Here is a 14,465-nt window from a genome sequence, read left to right as displayed (position 1 = left end):
TTGATATTAAATTAATTAAGTTTTATTTAAAAATTAATTTATAAAATTAATTTTATTTTTCAGTTTTTAAAATCAAAATGGATTTTGGAAAATTCATGTTTTGATTATATGATAAAATTGGAAAATTGAAAAACAAAACACAAAATGGAAAAACCACGTTTTCCATTATCCATCTTTTACTTGTTCACACAAAAGCCATCAACATTGCCTTGTGTTACTCCAAGCATAAGCTACAACTCATGCAACTCTCTCCCTTGCATGTTGATCTGCAATATATTGAAGAGTTTAAAATGAATTTCGGGCATGCAGTCAAGAGAGAATTTTAGAGAAAATTCGTGCTGAAGAAAGAGTTCTTCAACCAGATTATTGTTGTGAGCTATTCTCCTTCTTCCCTTGATTCAAGCCATTTTTGAGTCTTACAACTCAATCTAGAGCACCAAGAGAATAGTGGGGAAGATCTTGAGATGGTCTGCAACAGGATTTGGAAAAGATTGCAGCTGGAGAACAAGCTTTGAAGAAGTTCTACAAGAGGTATGTCATGAAACTCATTTGTTTTCTACAAGAGCATGCTTTATATTTTGCCAAAATTAATTAATTAAAGTACTTAAATGATCCTTGTTGCTTCCGCTGTTACTGATACATTCCTACAACTGGTATCAGAGCATCATATAAGCATTCAATTCGGTTTAATTTTTGTTTGGTGGGTGTTTTATATGAGAAATATGAAACTGCTGCATTGATATAATTTTATGAGTTTTGGCATTTTAATTCTCTTTAATTTCTCATTTAAATTTGTAATTGGCTCTTGTTTGATGAGCTTTTATGTGTTAGCAAGAGCCTGGAATTTATTTGGAGTCATTGGAGTTGAAATTAAGATGTAATTGAAGAAACAACTGAAGGAGGCTGAGCTGTTGTTCCTATTTTTTTAGCTTCTGCTCAAAATCGTTGTTGAGGTTCAATTGCTAAGCGATCATCTAGCTCCAGGCGTTACATGATGTGAATAAAAGCTAGTTTATCGTATAGCAATGGGTACTGGTCGTTGTGATGTTGAACGCTAAATGATCGTGTACATGTGGGAGCTAAACGATGCATTCAAATTGCTATGCGATTGTTTAGTTTTTGCATGGGAACTAAACGATACGTTGGATTTGCTATATGATGGCACTATACGATCGTGTAGCTGCGGCACGCGCTAAGCGATGCAATGAAGTGTTGCGTGATAGTGCTAAGCGATCGTCTAGATGCGGCGTTGAGCGATCGTCTAGATGCGTTGCTAAGTGATGCGTTGAAGTTTCTATGCGATGATGTTCTATACGATATAGCTAAGCGATCGTTTAGTTACGGCGGACACTAAACGATGACATGAAGCGCTAGGCGATGGTGTTAAGCTATTGTTTAGTTCTACCGAGAGCTAAACGATTGCTCTATACGATAGATAGATGACACTAAGCAATCGTGTAGTTCTATATGATAGAGCTAAGCGATCGTGTACCTTTTCTCAACACAAGGCGATGGTGTTAGACGATTGCCTTCAGCCTACACGATCGCCCTTAGCAAGACTTTAAGATTGGATCGAGAACAGCCGGTTCGACCGATTTTGTCAAGGTCCAATCCAGTTCGGCCTCAAAGTATTTTTGGCTGGTTCGGTTCAGACTTTGTTGGTTTGGTTCAGACTCATCCAGTCCGATTCAAGATGCTTGGATTCAGTTTGGAGTGGTTCGAGTGGTTCAAAGACGGTTTTGAAGTTGTTTGTAATAGTTAGGCTTCTGTTTGCTTGTTTTTGCCAAAACTAAAACCATATCAGTCTGTGTTTAATTATTTATGTATTTGATGTATGTTATAATTAAATAAATCTTGTATGTGCACACAGTATGTCATTTAGATTTAAAATCTCACCATAGGAAGCATGTTACATGCATTGAAAGTATGTTATAATCTGTTATAATATATAGTATGCATGTTAAGGTTTCTGGTATTTAATATAAGTGTTATATTAAAAATTGAATGCCCTTATGTATGTTATGGATGTTTAGCATGTCTAAAATTTTATAAGTTGTCATAAAATTGAGTTAGACATTTAAAATCCATAAACAACAGTTGCATGTAGGTTGACAACCTGTTTTAATAGTTAAAACTTATAAAACCAAGTTACAAACTCAACCAGTATATAATCTTGTCTAAGGCTGGGGTACTTAAGTTGACGGTTTATGGAACACCTCCTACTTGGGGATTATGACCGAATTATTGAGCATTAGTAACCGGTTTTATGAGCATACGTGAGTGATGTGAGGTAATAAAATGGTTTATCACCTAGGCATCATAGGTTAAAATCCAATTATAAGAGTTATATTTGGATAAACCACATAGACTTAGGGTTCTTTTATTAATCGAAAAGAACCTAAGTATAAATCTGCCCAATAGAACACTTCAGTGGCAGTTTAATAACTTCTAAATGATAGAGTTATTAGAAAACTTCAGTGGGAGATTAATGACATATACGATAAGTTATTTTTAGCTCTCACGTCTCTAAGAGTTCACAATCCAGATTTAAGCGGTACTTCGTGTCACCCTGGGAGTGACCTCCTTATGGAAAGTATTTTTTATCTTAAATCTAGATTTCGGTGAATAAGAGGAATTTGTTCAAACATAAATCAATTATTCGATATATAGATTTCAACTGCCACGTCTCCACATGATTTACATCGTGAGATTCATATGACGCTTCGTGTCACTCTGGAAGTGGCCTCTCTACGGAAAGTGTTTTGTATGAGTCAATATCAAGGTAAACGGAAGAAGTAGTTCATAGTAAGTGGGTGAAGGATATGTGTCAATATATCCTACAACCTCCTCCATTAGTTTGAACCGTGAGATTCCTATGTTGCACATGCTGGTTAGCTTTAAGTGGCCCTTTGCTAGTTGTTTATCGACGACTATCCCTACGAAGGGTTGTAACATAGTATTCGGAACAACCCAGGCTTCAGTAAAATGAATAGGGTCTTATAGTTCCATCTTGGATATTGTCTTCTATTTCGAAGGCAAATTCATACCATCTTATAGGATTTGAAAATGGCGGGTCACTCTTACAAGAATTAATAAATTGTTAGTAAAGATCTTGACCGAAAACGATAACTAAATGACTATAGGAATAAGAGTTATTCTGGAGACAATAGGAATAAGAGTTATTCCAGAGATAGTATTTGGTCAAAATTTTTTGCTTTAGTGAAGGAGTATATGACTGCCCATTGTTAGCACATATTCTAACTCACTAAAGTATCGTTGCAAATAAATAATGGTTATGGGTACATTATTATTTTTTTGCTAAAACTTGATTTTGGATTTAGTTACAATTTGCTAAATAGAATTTGTTTCATTTTTATTAGCATGTTGAATTCTTCTAGAAAACTCACTTCCGATTTAAATAACAGTAAAATCAAATCAACAAACAAATTACTAGCGGTTGATTACACCAAAAGAGTTTTAACAAAGGATTGTTCTCTATCTCCCAACTCATCTAAAATTTTGAATTATGTAGATGAGAGTGCAGAATTCGAACAACAAGATAAATATGATTTACTTGTTATCGAAGCATGTTTAGTGGAAAACGATAAAATCTGGATAATTGATTCAGGTGCTGCTAATCATATTTGTACTATCTCACAGGAAACAAGTTCTTGGAGACAGATGACAAAAGGTGAAACAATCTTTAAGGTAGGGATCGGGGAGGTTGTTTCAGCTAAAGCAGTGAGAGATATGAAGCTATTTTTAGGAGATAAGTACATTTATTTGAAAAATATATATTATATTCCTTCTATGAAAAGGAATCTAATATTTATTTCTTGTTTTCTATAACAAAATATAAAGTTTATTTCGAAAATGATGAAGTGTTCATCAATATAGGAAGTAAAAAGATTTGTTCTGCAAAATTAGAAAATAACTTGTATATGTTAAAACCAACTGAGGTCAAAGCCGTATTAAACATAAAGATGTTTAAAATTACTGGGACTCATAAGAAAAGTAAGATATTTCCAAATGCCTATCTTTGGCACTTGAGACTGGGTCACATAAATCTCAATAGGATTGAGAGATTGGTTAAGTTTTATGGTCGTCTAAATAAGTTGGAAGACAGTTCATTACCACCATGTGAATCCTGTCTCGAGGGTAAAATGACAAAAAATCTTTTTCTGGAAAAGGTCTTAGAGCCAAAGAACCCCTAAAGTTGATTCACTCAGACTTTTGTGGGCCTCTAAATGTTAGAGCAAGAGGAGAGTATGAATATTTCATCAGTTTTATAGATGATTATTCCAGGTATGGGCGAGTTTACCTAATGTACAAAAAGTTTGAAACTTTTGAAAAGTTCAAAGAGTATAAGGCTGAGGTTGAAAATCAATTAGGTAAAAAGATTAAAACGCTTCGATCGGATCGAGGTGGTGAGTATATGGACTTAGAATTCCATAACTTTTTGATAGAACATGGAATTCAGTCTCAACTCACAGCCCCTGGCACACCTCAGCAAAGCGGTGTGGCAGAAAGAAGAAATAGAACCTTGTTGGACATGGTTCGTTCCATGATGAGTTACGCTCAGTTACCAAATTCTTTTTGGGGACACGCAGTTGGGACTGCAGTGTATATTTTGAACATAATTCCCTCGAAAAGTGTTTCTGAAACGCCTTACAAGCTCTGGATAGGACGTACAAGAAATTTATGTCACTTTAGGATTTAGGGTTATCCAGGTTGGGATTTGTGTCCTAATTCTCCCGGAGTCTCATTGTTTTGTAAAGATACACATTGTTTGATGAATAAAATAATTGTTATTTAATTAAAGCATTTACTCATATCCAATAAACAAAACTCCATGGTTATCTTATGTAAACTTAAGCATGTATATGTGATATACAAGTGAATCATGCCTTAATGATAATCTAAATAGGTCTGTAGTATAAGGATTAAGGTGGGATACCTGATCCTGGTAACACTACGGATACGACCCCCTTTGTAGAGGTTTGCAAGTGTTGTAAACTATTACAGATGGTAGATCCTGACCATTCATGTGGAGACGTGCAAGTACAAAAAGTTTGTATAAGACCCGGACCACGAGGTGACTAGACTCTGTATATAACGCCGTTGATACTAGATACTTACATCTCACCTAAACGACCATAGGTGACACGACCTCAATCCTGAGTGTTTTGGGAACTCCTGCCTTTGAGGGCAGTCCTTTGATTAGTATGGGTGAGAGTGGCCAGATTGCCAACTCAACATGCCTACCTTTTTGGGGACTTGTCTGATATGGGAGTTGGAAACTCAATCCACAAGATGGAATTCACTTCTTTCCCGAAGTAGGGATAAATAGAGAGATTGCCCCCTTAAGGGCTGATTTCGGAGCTTGAGCATAGTGGCCACGACTTCTCTTTGGAAGAGAGGACTCAGTCATAGTAGGACTATGACTTATGTTCATTAGAGGGATCAGTGGTACTTAAGGAGTTAAATGTAACTATAGGGGCATAACGGTTATTGGCCGAGCTGTACTTATGAGCGATCTGTGAAGGGTTGTCGCACTTCTGATTGGTTAAGATGGACACATAATATATCTGTGGTAAGGAGAGTTCAGTTGTCGATCTTTAGTGGAGTGCCTAACAGTTAACAGATGGTGGATCCCGTGACTAAAGAGTTTAGTCAGTTATTCACGTACCGTTGGAGCTTTGAGCTACAGGTCCATAAGGTTCTCTTGGTAGCTCAATGGATTCAGTTGAGGATCAGTTCTTGGCGTTGATTTGAAATGTTCAAATTGACAAGAGGTATTTCGATTATATATGATATGATCGGTATGGTGTATGAGATACATCTAGTGGAAGATTAATGTAAATGAGATTTACATTAAGTGTCATGGAATAGAAAAATAGCTATGGTTTATGTGTTTCGTGAGATGAAATATTAAAACTATAGGTTATAAATATAGTATGATAAGTTGATTATCTTTTATATTTATAATAATATTAATTATTGGATAATTAAATCTTTTTCTCTAATAACCAATTGAGTAGAAGGTTATTGGTGGTTCATACCGTGAGATAAAAAGGAAAATTATTTTCCTAATTTTAGTAATGTTGAAAAAAATTGTTTTTGTGATTTTCTCTCTTGGAAAAAGAATCTCACGGAAGTTGTCAAGTAAACACCGATTTACTAAGCGACAACTTAAAAAAGATAAATGATCGTGTAGTATTTGTAGGCGTCAGATACGTTGGTAAGCGATGAGTTAAACGATCTCTAAGCTTTTGCTAGACGATTGCTTAGCTTTTGCTAAACGATTGGGCATCGACTTATACGATAGATTCAGTCTTCTCCCACTTGCTCAATCATTTACATGATTGTGGATTCCTCTTCCTTCTACCTCATACCAAGTCCACACAGAGCCTACCCTCTGGATTCTCACACCGAGAATACCAATGTAGACTTCTTGGTGGTGTCATACTCAACTCGACGCCATCGAGGTTCTGTGGAGGCCGTTCGTGCTGTGGGGTGTTCGTGACCGAGGCGATCGCAGAGGTCGAGTGCATGGTGTTCGTGTTGTGTAGCGATCGTGTTATTTGAGCGTTCGTGATCAAAGAGCGTGGAGACAAGTCTACAAATGTGTGTAGAGATTTCTCTTCTTAGTCATTTGTAGTTTCATGCTGTAATTTATATATTAATTGCATAATTTTATGTTTTGTTTAGGACTGTAATTTGTAATGTTCATACATGATTGTAATTTGGAATGATCTATTTTGTTGCTCATGGAAATCCTCGCGATCGATTTCCTTTAATCCTACACATGTGTTGGTGCAAAATCCTAAAAAGTTGGAACACCGTTCAAAAGTATGTCTATTTGTAGGCTACCCAAAAGAAACAAGAGATAGTTTCTTTTATGATCTTCAGGAAGATAAGGTATTTGTATCGACAAATGCAACCTTCCTGGAGGAAGACGATGTAAAAGATCATCAACCTCGTAGTAAGCTAGTAATAGAAGAAATGTCCAGAGAAACAACAAATGTATCAACAAGAGTTATTGATAGAGCATGTCCATCAACAAGAGTTGTTGATGAAACAGAGACTTCACATCCTTCTCAAGAGTTGAGAATGCCTCGCCATAGTGGGAGGGTTGTGCAACAGCCTGACCGGTACATGGGTTTAACTGAAACTCAAGTCATCATACCAAATGATGGTTTAGAGGATCCATTGTCTTTTAACTAAGCAATGAATGATGTGGATAAAAACCAATATATTAAAGCCATCGACCTTGAAACGGAATATATGTATTTCAATTCTGTTTGGGATCTTGTAGATCAACCTGAAGGGGCAAAACCCATCGGTTGCAAATGGATCTACAAGAGAAAACGAGACCAAGCTGATAAGATACAGACCTACAAAGCTAGACTTATGGCAAAAGGATCCAAAGAGATGGGGTAGACTATGAAGAAACCTTCTCTCCAGTTGTCATGATAAAGTCTATTAGAATACTCTTGTCCATAGCCACTTTTTATGATTATGAAATATGGAAAATGGATGTTAAGACAGCTTTTCTGAATGACTATCTTGAAGAGAGTATCTATATGTCTCAACCAGAAGGGTTTATACAGCAGGATCAAGAGCAAAAGGTTTGCATAATCGATCCATTTATGGATTAAAACAAGCTTCTAGATCCTAGAATATGAGATTTGACATTGCAATCAAATCTTATGGCTTTGAACAAAATGTTGACGAACCCTGTGTATACAAGAAAATCGTTAACAAAACTGTTGCTTTTCCGGTGTTGTATGTTAATGATATTCTACTCATTGGGAATGAGGTAAAATATCTAGCTGACATTAAGAGATGGCTGACTTCGCAATTCCAAATGAAAGATTTGGGAGAAGCATAGTATGTTCTTGGAATCCAAATAGTTCAGAATCACAAGAATAGAACATTAACATTATCTTAAGCATCTTATATAGACAAGATATTGTCTAAGTATAAAATGCAAAATTCCAAGAAAGGATTTTTACCTTTCAGACATGAAATTCACCTGTCTAAGGAACAGAGTCCTAAGACACCTCAAGAGCTTGAGGAGATGAATTGAATTCCATATACATTAGTAGTAGGGAGTTTAATGCATGCAATGTTGTGTACTCGTCCCGATATATGCTATGTCGTAGGAATAGTCAGCAGATTTCAGTCCAATCCTGGATATGATCATTGGACTACTTCCAATCCTGGATATGATCATTGGACTACTGTTAAAAACATTCTCAAGTATCTTTAGAGAACGAGAGATTATATGCTCGTGTATGGTGCTAAGGATCTAATCCTTACTGAATACACTGATTCTGACTTTCAGACTGATATTGATTCAAGGAAATCAACTTCGGGATCAGTATTCACTCTAAACGGGGGAGCAGTTGTGTGGAGAAGCATAAAACAAAGTTATATTGTTGACTCCACAATGGAAGCTGAGTATGTAGCTGCAAGTGAAGCAGCAAAAGAAGCAGTATGGCTCAAAAAGTTTCTAATAGATTTGGAAGTAGTTCCAAATATGCATCTGCTTGTCACTCTTTAATGTGACAACAGTGGAGCAGTTGTAAATTCAAAGAAACCACGAAGCCATAAAAGAGGAAAGCATATCGAGTGAAAGTACTATCTCATCAGGGAGATTGTACACAGAGGAGACGTAATCGTCACCCAGATTGCTTCTCAAGACAACTTAGCTGATCCATTTACAAAGGCCCTCTCGGCTATAGTGTTCGAGGGTCACCTAATAGAACTAGGACTATGAGTTTGTATCACTAGGGCAAGTGGGAGAATTTATGGGTATTGTAATGCCCTAGTTTATTATATTTGTACATTTTATTCTCTCCATGTAAATTCAACATTGTATATATTTGTATATATTGATCCACTGAAGTTTTAGTCCAAGTGGGAGTATTGTTGGGTTTTATGTCCTAAGACTCGCAGTTTGTAAAATGATAAACATTTTCTATAATCAATATACTTATTATTGATTTCATAAATTGTATGAAAAGTCTAAATCCAATAAATTAAGACCCATGACTAGGGGTGTTCAAAAAACCCGATGACCTGAAAAAACCGATCAATCCAATCCAACTCATGCAGTTTGGGTTGAGTTGGGTTCAAATAAATGAAAATTTGATGGGTTTGGTTGATTCATAGATTCATCTAATATAACCCGAACCAATCCGAACCAACCCGAATTTATTATTAACTTTAAAATATATTTTTTATTACATATAACATAATTATTTATACATATATTGATTTTAATTTTATTTAATTCCAAAATTTTTTCATTAATTTATTCTTCAACAACTCTTAAAAGTGGTTTCTTTACACTTTAGAAAGAAAAATTTCAGTATATAAATTGAAATTGAGTTGTTAATCTTAATTCAATATATGTAATTAATTAAATAAGATTTTATTATGCTTCTTTTTAGAACAAAATTTTAAACAAATGACTCGATTAACCCGAACAAACACAACCCAAATATTTCATGATTGGGTTGGGTTGGGTTCATTTCTTAATAAAAGTTATTTGGATTGAAAAAAATTTACAACCCGAACAATTGGGATGGGTCTGAAAAGTCTTTCAACCCAACCCAACCCACGAACACCCCTACCCATGACTATTACATGAGTACTTGAACTTTATGTGGAGATATAAGAGTGGATCAGGTTCAAGTAAATAGTCAAAATGATCTATGGTACATGAATAAGGTTGGGTACCTTATTTTGGTAACACCATTGGATTCGGCCTACTCTGTAGTTGTTACGAAGAGTTGTAAAGTGCTACATACGAAGTGATCCTAATTGGTACATGTAATGACATGAGGAGTGGGGGCGTCCTATGTAATGAGTTTGCATAAGATCGGACCAAAAAATAAGTCACTCTTACTTTATAACGTTGTTTACTGTATAAGACTGACTATTTCACCTAGATGACCTAGGTAACTCGATCTTGATCTTGAGTTAACTATGAGCTCCTGTTTATTTGAGATTACCCTTAGATTTGCATAGGTGAGGGTTGGCTCAACAACGTCAGCTTAATAAGACTCCCATTTCAGGGGTAAGACCTAATAGATAGTTGGGGACATAGGGTGCAAGACGGAGTTCACGCCTACCCAATTTAGGGAAAAGAGAAAGGTTGTTCTCTCACGTACTAAATCCAGGTATTGAACAATGGGCCCCACCCTCTCATTGGGTTGAGAGAGTTTGGTTTAGTGATTGGATCACAAACCAGTTGTTCATTAGAGGATCAGTAGGAACTTGAGGAATAAGATGTAATCTTAGGGATAAAACAGATATTTGACCCAGCCATTATTACGAACAACTTGTGAAGGGTCGACTTGCTAATTATGGTTCAATCATGTAGACATAATATATCTACAGTGAAGAGAGTGCAACTATGGATTTTAGTGGAGTGACCCATTAGTTAACGAATGAGGATTAATCTGGTCTAATGAGTTTAGCCAATTAATCTCAGATCCTTGGAGCCTATGATTTGTAGGTCCGCGAGGTCCCTCTACTAGCTCGTAATGGACTAGCTCTAGAATAGCGTGATAAGTTAATTTAAAATGTTCAAATTATAATTAAGGGAATTAGTAATTATATGAGATATAATTACATGTTTAATTTGAGAATTAAATGAAATAGAATAATTTATATTTAAATATGATTTAAATATATAAAGATGGATGTGTATAAAAATTAATTTAATATTTGATATTAAATTAATTAAGTTTTATTTAAAAATTAATTTATGAAATTAATTTTATTTTTCATTTTTTAAAATCAAAATGGATTTTGGAAAAATCAAGTTTTGATTATATGATAAAATTGGAAAATTGAAAAACAAAACACCAAATGGAAAAACCATGTTTTCCATTATCCATCTTTTACTTGCTCACACAAAAGGCATCAACATTGCTTTGTGTTACTCCAAGCATGAGCTGCAACTCATGCAACTCCCTCCATTGCATGTTGATCTGCAATATATTGTAGAGTTTGGAGTGAATTTCGGCCATGTAGTTGAGAGAGAATTTTAGAGAAAATTCATGCTGAAAAAATAGTTCTTCAACCAGATTGCTGCTGTGAGCTATTCTCCTTCATCCCTTGATTCAAGCTTGTTTTGAGTCCCACAACTCAATCTAGAGTACCAAAAGAATAATGGGGAAGATCTTGAGATGGTCTGCAACAAGATTTGGAGAAGATTGCAGCTTGAGAACAAGCTTTGAAGAAGTTCTACAAGAGGTATGTCATGAAACTCACTTGTTTTCTGCAAGAGCATGCTTTATATTTTGCCAAAATTAATGAATTATAATGGTTAAATGATCCTCATTGCTTCCGCTGTTGCTGATATATTCCTACACAGTATTTGTGAGATCGGGAGAAGACGACGCGATTTGGAGAGGAACGTGAAGAATTGGTCTTCAACGGGTATGTTATCCCTTTTGTCACTTTCTTCTAACAAATATTGATTGTGATTTCTTTATAAAAATACATAGACAAATATGATTACTTTTATACCCTTCATTCAACAAGTATTTATTGGAGTTGATGTTCTGAATCTCGTGGTCTTGTAGTTTGTAATTGTATTATACAAACTCTTTGTTTATCTAATAAAACAAGAGGTATTTTATTTGACAATTAGTTTGATTAACCCACAAAAATCAATAAACCAATATCCAGAGTTATCTTCTGTAACTTAAACATGAACGTGGAGACATATAGGTGGATTGTGTTTTAGTGATAACGTAAACGGTCTGTAGTATATGAATAAGGCTGGGTACCTTATCCTTGTGACACTACTAATACAACCCGCTTTATAGTTGTTACAATTGTTGTAAAGTGCTACAAATGATCTGATCCTGATCATTCACGTGAAGACATGTGAGCGGGGATATTCTATACAAAGAGTTTGTATAAGACCAGACCATGAAATGAATAGTCTCTCTATATAACACCATTGCTAGAAAAGACTCACATTTCACTAGAATGACCACATCTGACTTGACTTGAATCTTGAGTGAGTTGTGATCTCCTGCCTATGAAGGTGGTCAATTTGATCTTCATGGTTGAGTGGTCCGTTTCTTCGCAATATGCCCATCATTTTGGGGATTCGTTTGATTGGGAAGCTGAGAATACAACTACATAAGAAGAAATTCACTCATTATCTGTAGTTAGTATAAGTAGAGAAATTGCTCCATTAATGGCTGATTTCAGGCTTGAACAATGTGGCGCCACACCCTCTCCTAGCCTGAAAGGGGTTCGGTTATAGTTGAACTATAACTTATTGTTTATTAGAAGGATCAATGATACTTAAGGAGTTAGGCGTAACTATAGGGGCAAAACAGTAATTTTGGTACAATTGTACCTACAAGCAATATTGTGAAGGGTCAATGCACCGTTGATTGGTTATATCCAATGGACACAGAAATATATTTTTAATGTGAAGAGTGCAATTGTCGATCTTTAGTGTAGTGACCAACGATTAATAAAAGTAATTAAAGAGTTTAATTAATTAACCAAGTACAATTGGAGCTTTAATCTACAGTTCCATAAGGTCCCCTCGTTGGCTCAATTGAGACTAATGAGAATTGAATTAATTTTTGATTAATTTGAATTGCTCCAATTAATAAAGGAAATTAATTAAAATTAATTATATGAGATATAATATATATAATATATATAATATATTATAATATAAAGTTTTATCTGAGAAGGAATACGTATTTGAATATGATTCAAATATTAATTTATATGAATGTGATTCATATAAAAATAGATAAATTTAGTATGAATATATATATATATATATATTAAAGAAATGTTTTTAAATTAATTGTTTTTTTAGGGAGTTATTAACTCCCTCTCAATTCTCTCGTTGAATGTGGAAGTGAGGAATTTTTTTCCCCTCTTACGTGTATTATTCATCTTATTCCTTTCACTTAAAGGTAAAAAAAAAATCTCTTCCCAAGTAAAAATAAAAATCACTTCCCTTTCAAAATTAATTTTCACAAGTCTACACAATCTGCACAATTCTCCTCTAAGAATATCGAGGTAATCTTGTAGTAGTGCCGTTTTGGATCTCACACTGTTGTACTTTTTGTTCGATTTTGGAAGAAGCTGTTTGAGGAGTTCGTGATTGGAGAGGATTTATGTGAAGAGATCGGTCTTTAAGGGTAAGTAATTCCAATTCATCTCTATCAAATTTGATTGATAAAAGGATAATATTTTAGGGTTTTTGTCTTCTTAGGAAAAACAATATTTGTTTGAAATAACAAATAAATTATTGCAAATATACAAAAAAAAAAAGAAGGAATAAGGACCCGTTTAGATGGACTGGGGGAAAAATATATTTTAAACAAATTACTTTTATTTAAACTATCCTGATAAAAGACTTTAAAATAAACTTTGATTTAAATTAAAATATGAAAAAAATTGAAATTATAAAGAGTATCACTATCCAAAACCTAAAATTTATGGTTTTTTTTTCAAAGATTCCAACTTTATATAAATTTCAATGATTCCAATAACTTTAAACTCAAAATAACCCAAGCTATTAACATAAAATTACAATTTTAAATTTAATTTAATTATGTATTTTTAACATATGTAATATTCCAACTAGTATTATAAATATGGGTGTAAAAACTTTCCGGACAATACACTTGAGAATAGAATATGTTGTCAAATTAAAAAAAAAAAAAAACATAAAAAGAAAAAAGAGAGGAAAAATAATAGAATTTGCCGTAACTTTTTTTTACCCTTATCTTTTATGTGAACTGAAGTTGATATTTTGTAGATTTATAAAAATTTTCATTTTTCCCCCTTTCAAATAAGCATTTTACCGACCAAACTGCACAATTGAAATACGAGTCTGGTAGTAATCATAAGTCCGTTGTTTGAATTTTCGTATTTTCAGTTATATCTTTCATATTATAGATAAGTAAAGTTATAATTTATATTTCGACAAAATCATGTACCAACTTCAATGAGTTCATAGAGTCGCTCCGATCGTGAGAGAGGAGAGTAGCTCTGAGTCTTCGACTAACTTTGACAAAACTAGAGATGAAAAAGAACGAAAGTGTGAGAGAGAGGAGAGCAATTTGTGAGTGAGGAAAATAAGCAATAGAGGAAATGGAGTGAGAGCGAGATGGACTTTTCCACCTGTTCGGTTCATTTTGATAATTTCATCTGAATTTGATGTAAAAACTTCATTTTAAAAAAGCGGGGTAAATTTTATCACCCAAAATTTGGGGTCTTAAGGATCTATTTAGTAAATAATTTGAAAATAAAAGATTAAATGAAAACATGGTTATATTTCATGTTTTTTTTTTTATGTATTTGGTAGTAGATTCAAAAATCAGATTATAATTTAAACAATTGTAAACTAGTCGTAGCAACCCACTAAATAATAGTTGACAATAAATTATTATTAA

Source organism: Benincasa hispida, chromosome 9 (genome assembly GCF_027475165.1).
Source record: "Benincasa hispida cultivar pf3 chromosome 9, pf3_genome.v1.1, whole genome shotgun sequence".
NCBI classification, from domain to species: Eukaryota; Viridiplantae; Streptophyta; class Magnoliopsida; order Cucurbitales; family Cucurbitaceae; genus Benincasa; species Benincasa hispida.
This window is presented reverse-complemented; position numbering follows the sequence as displayed.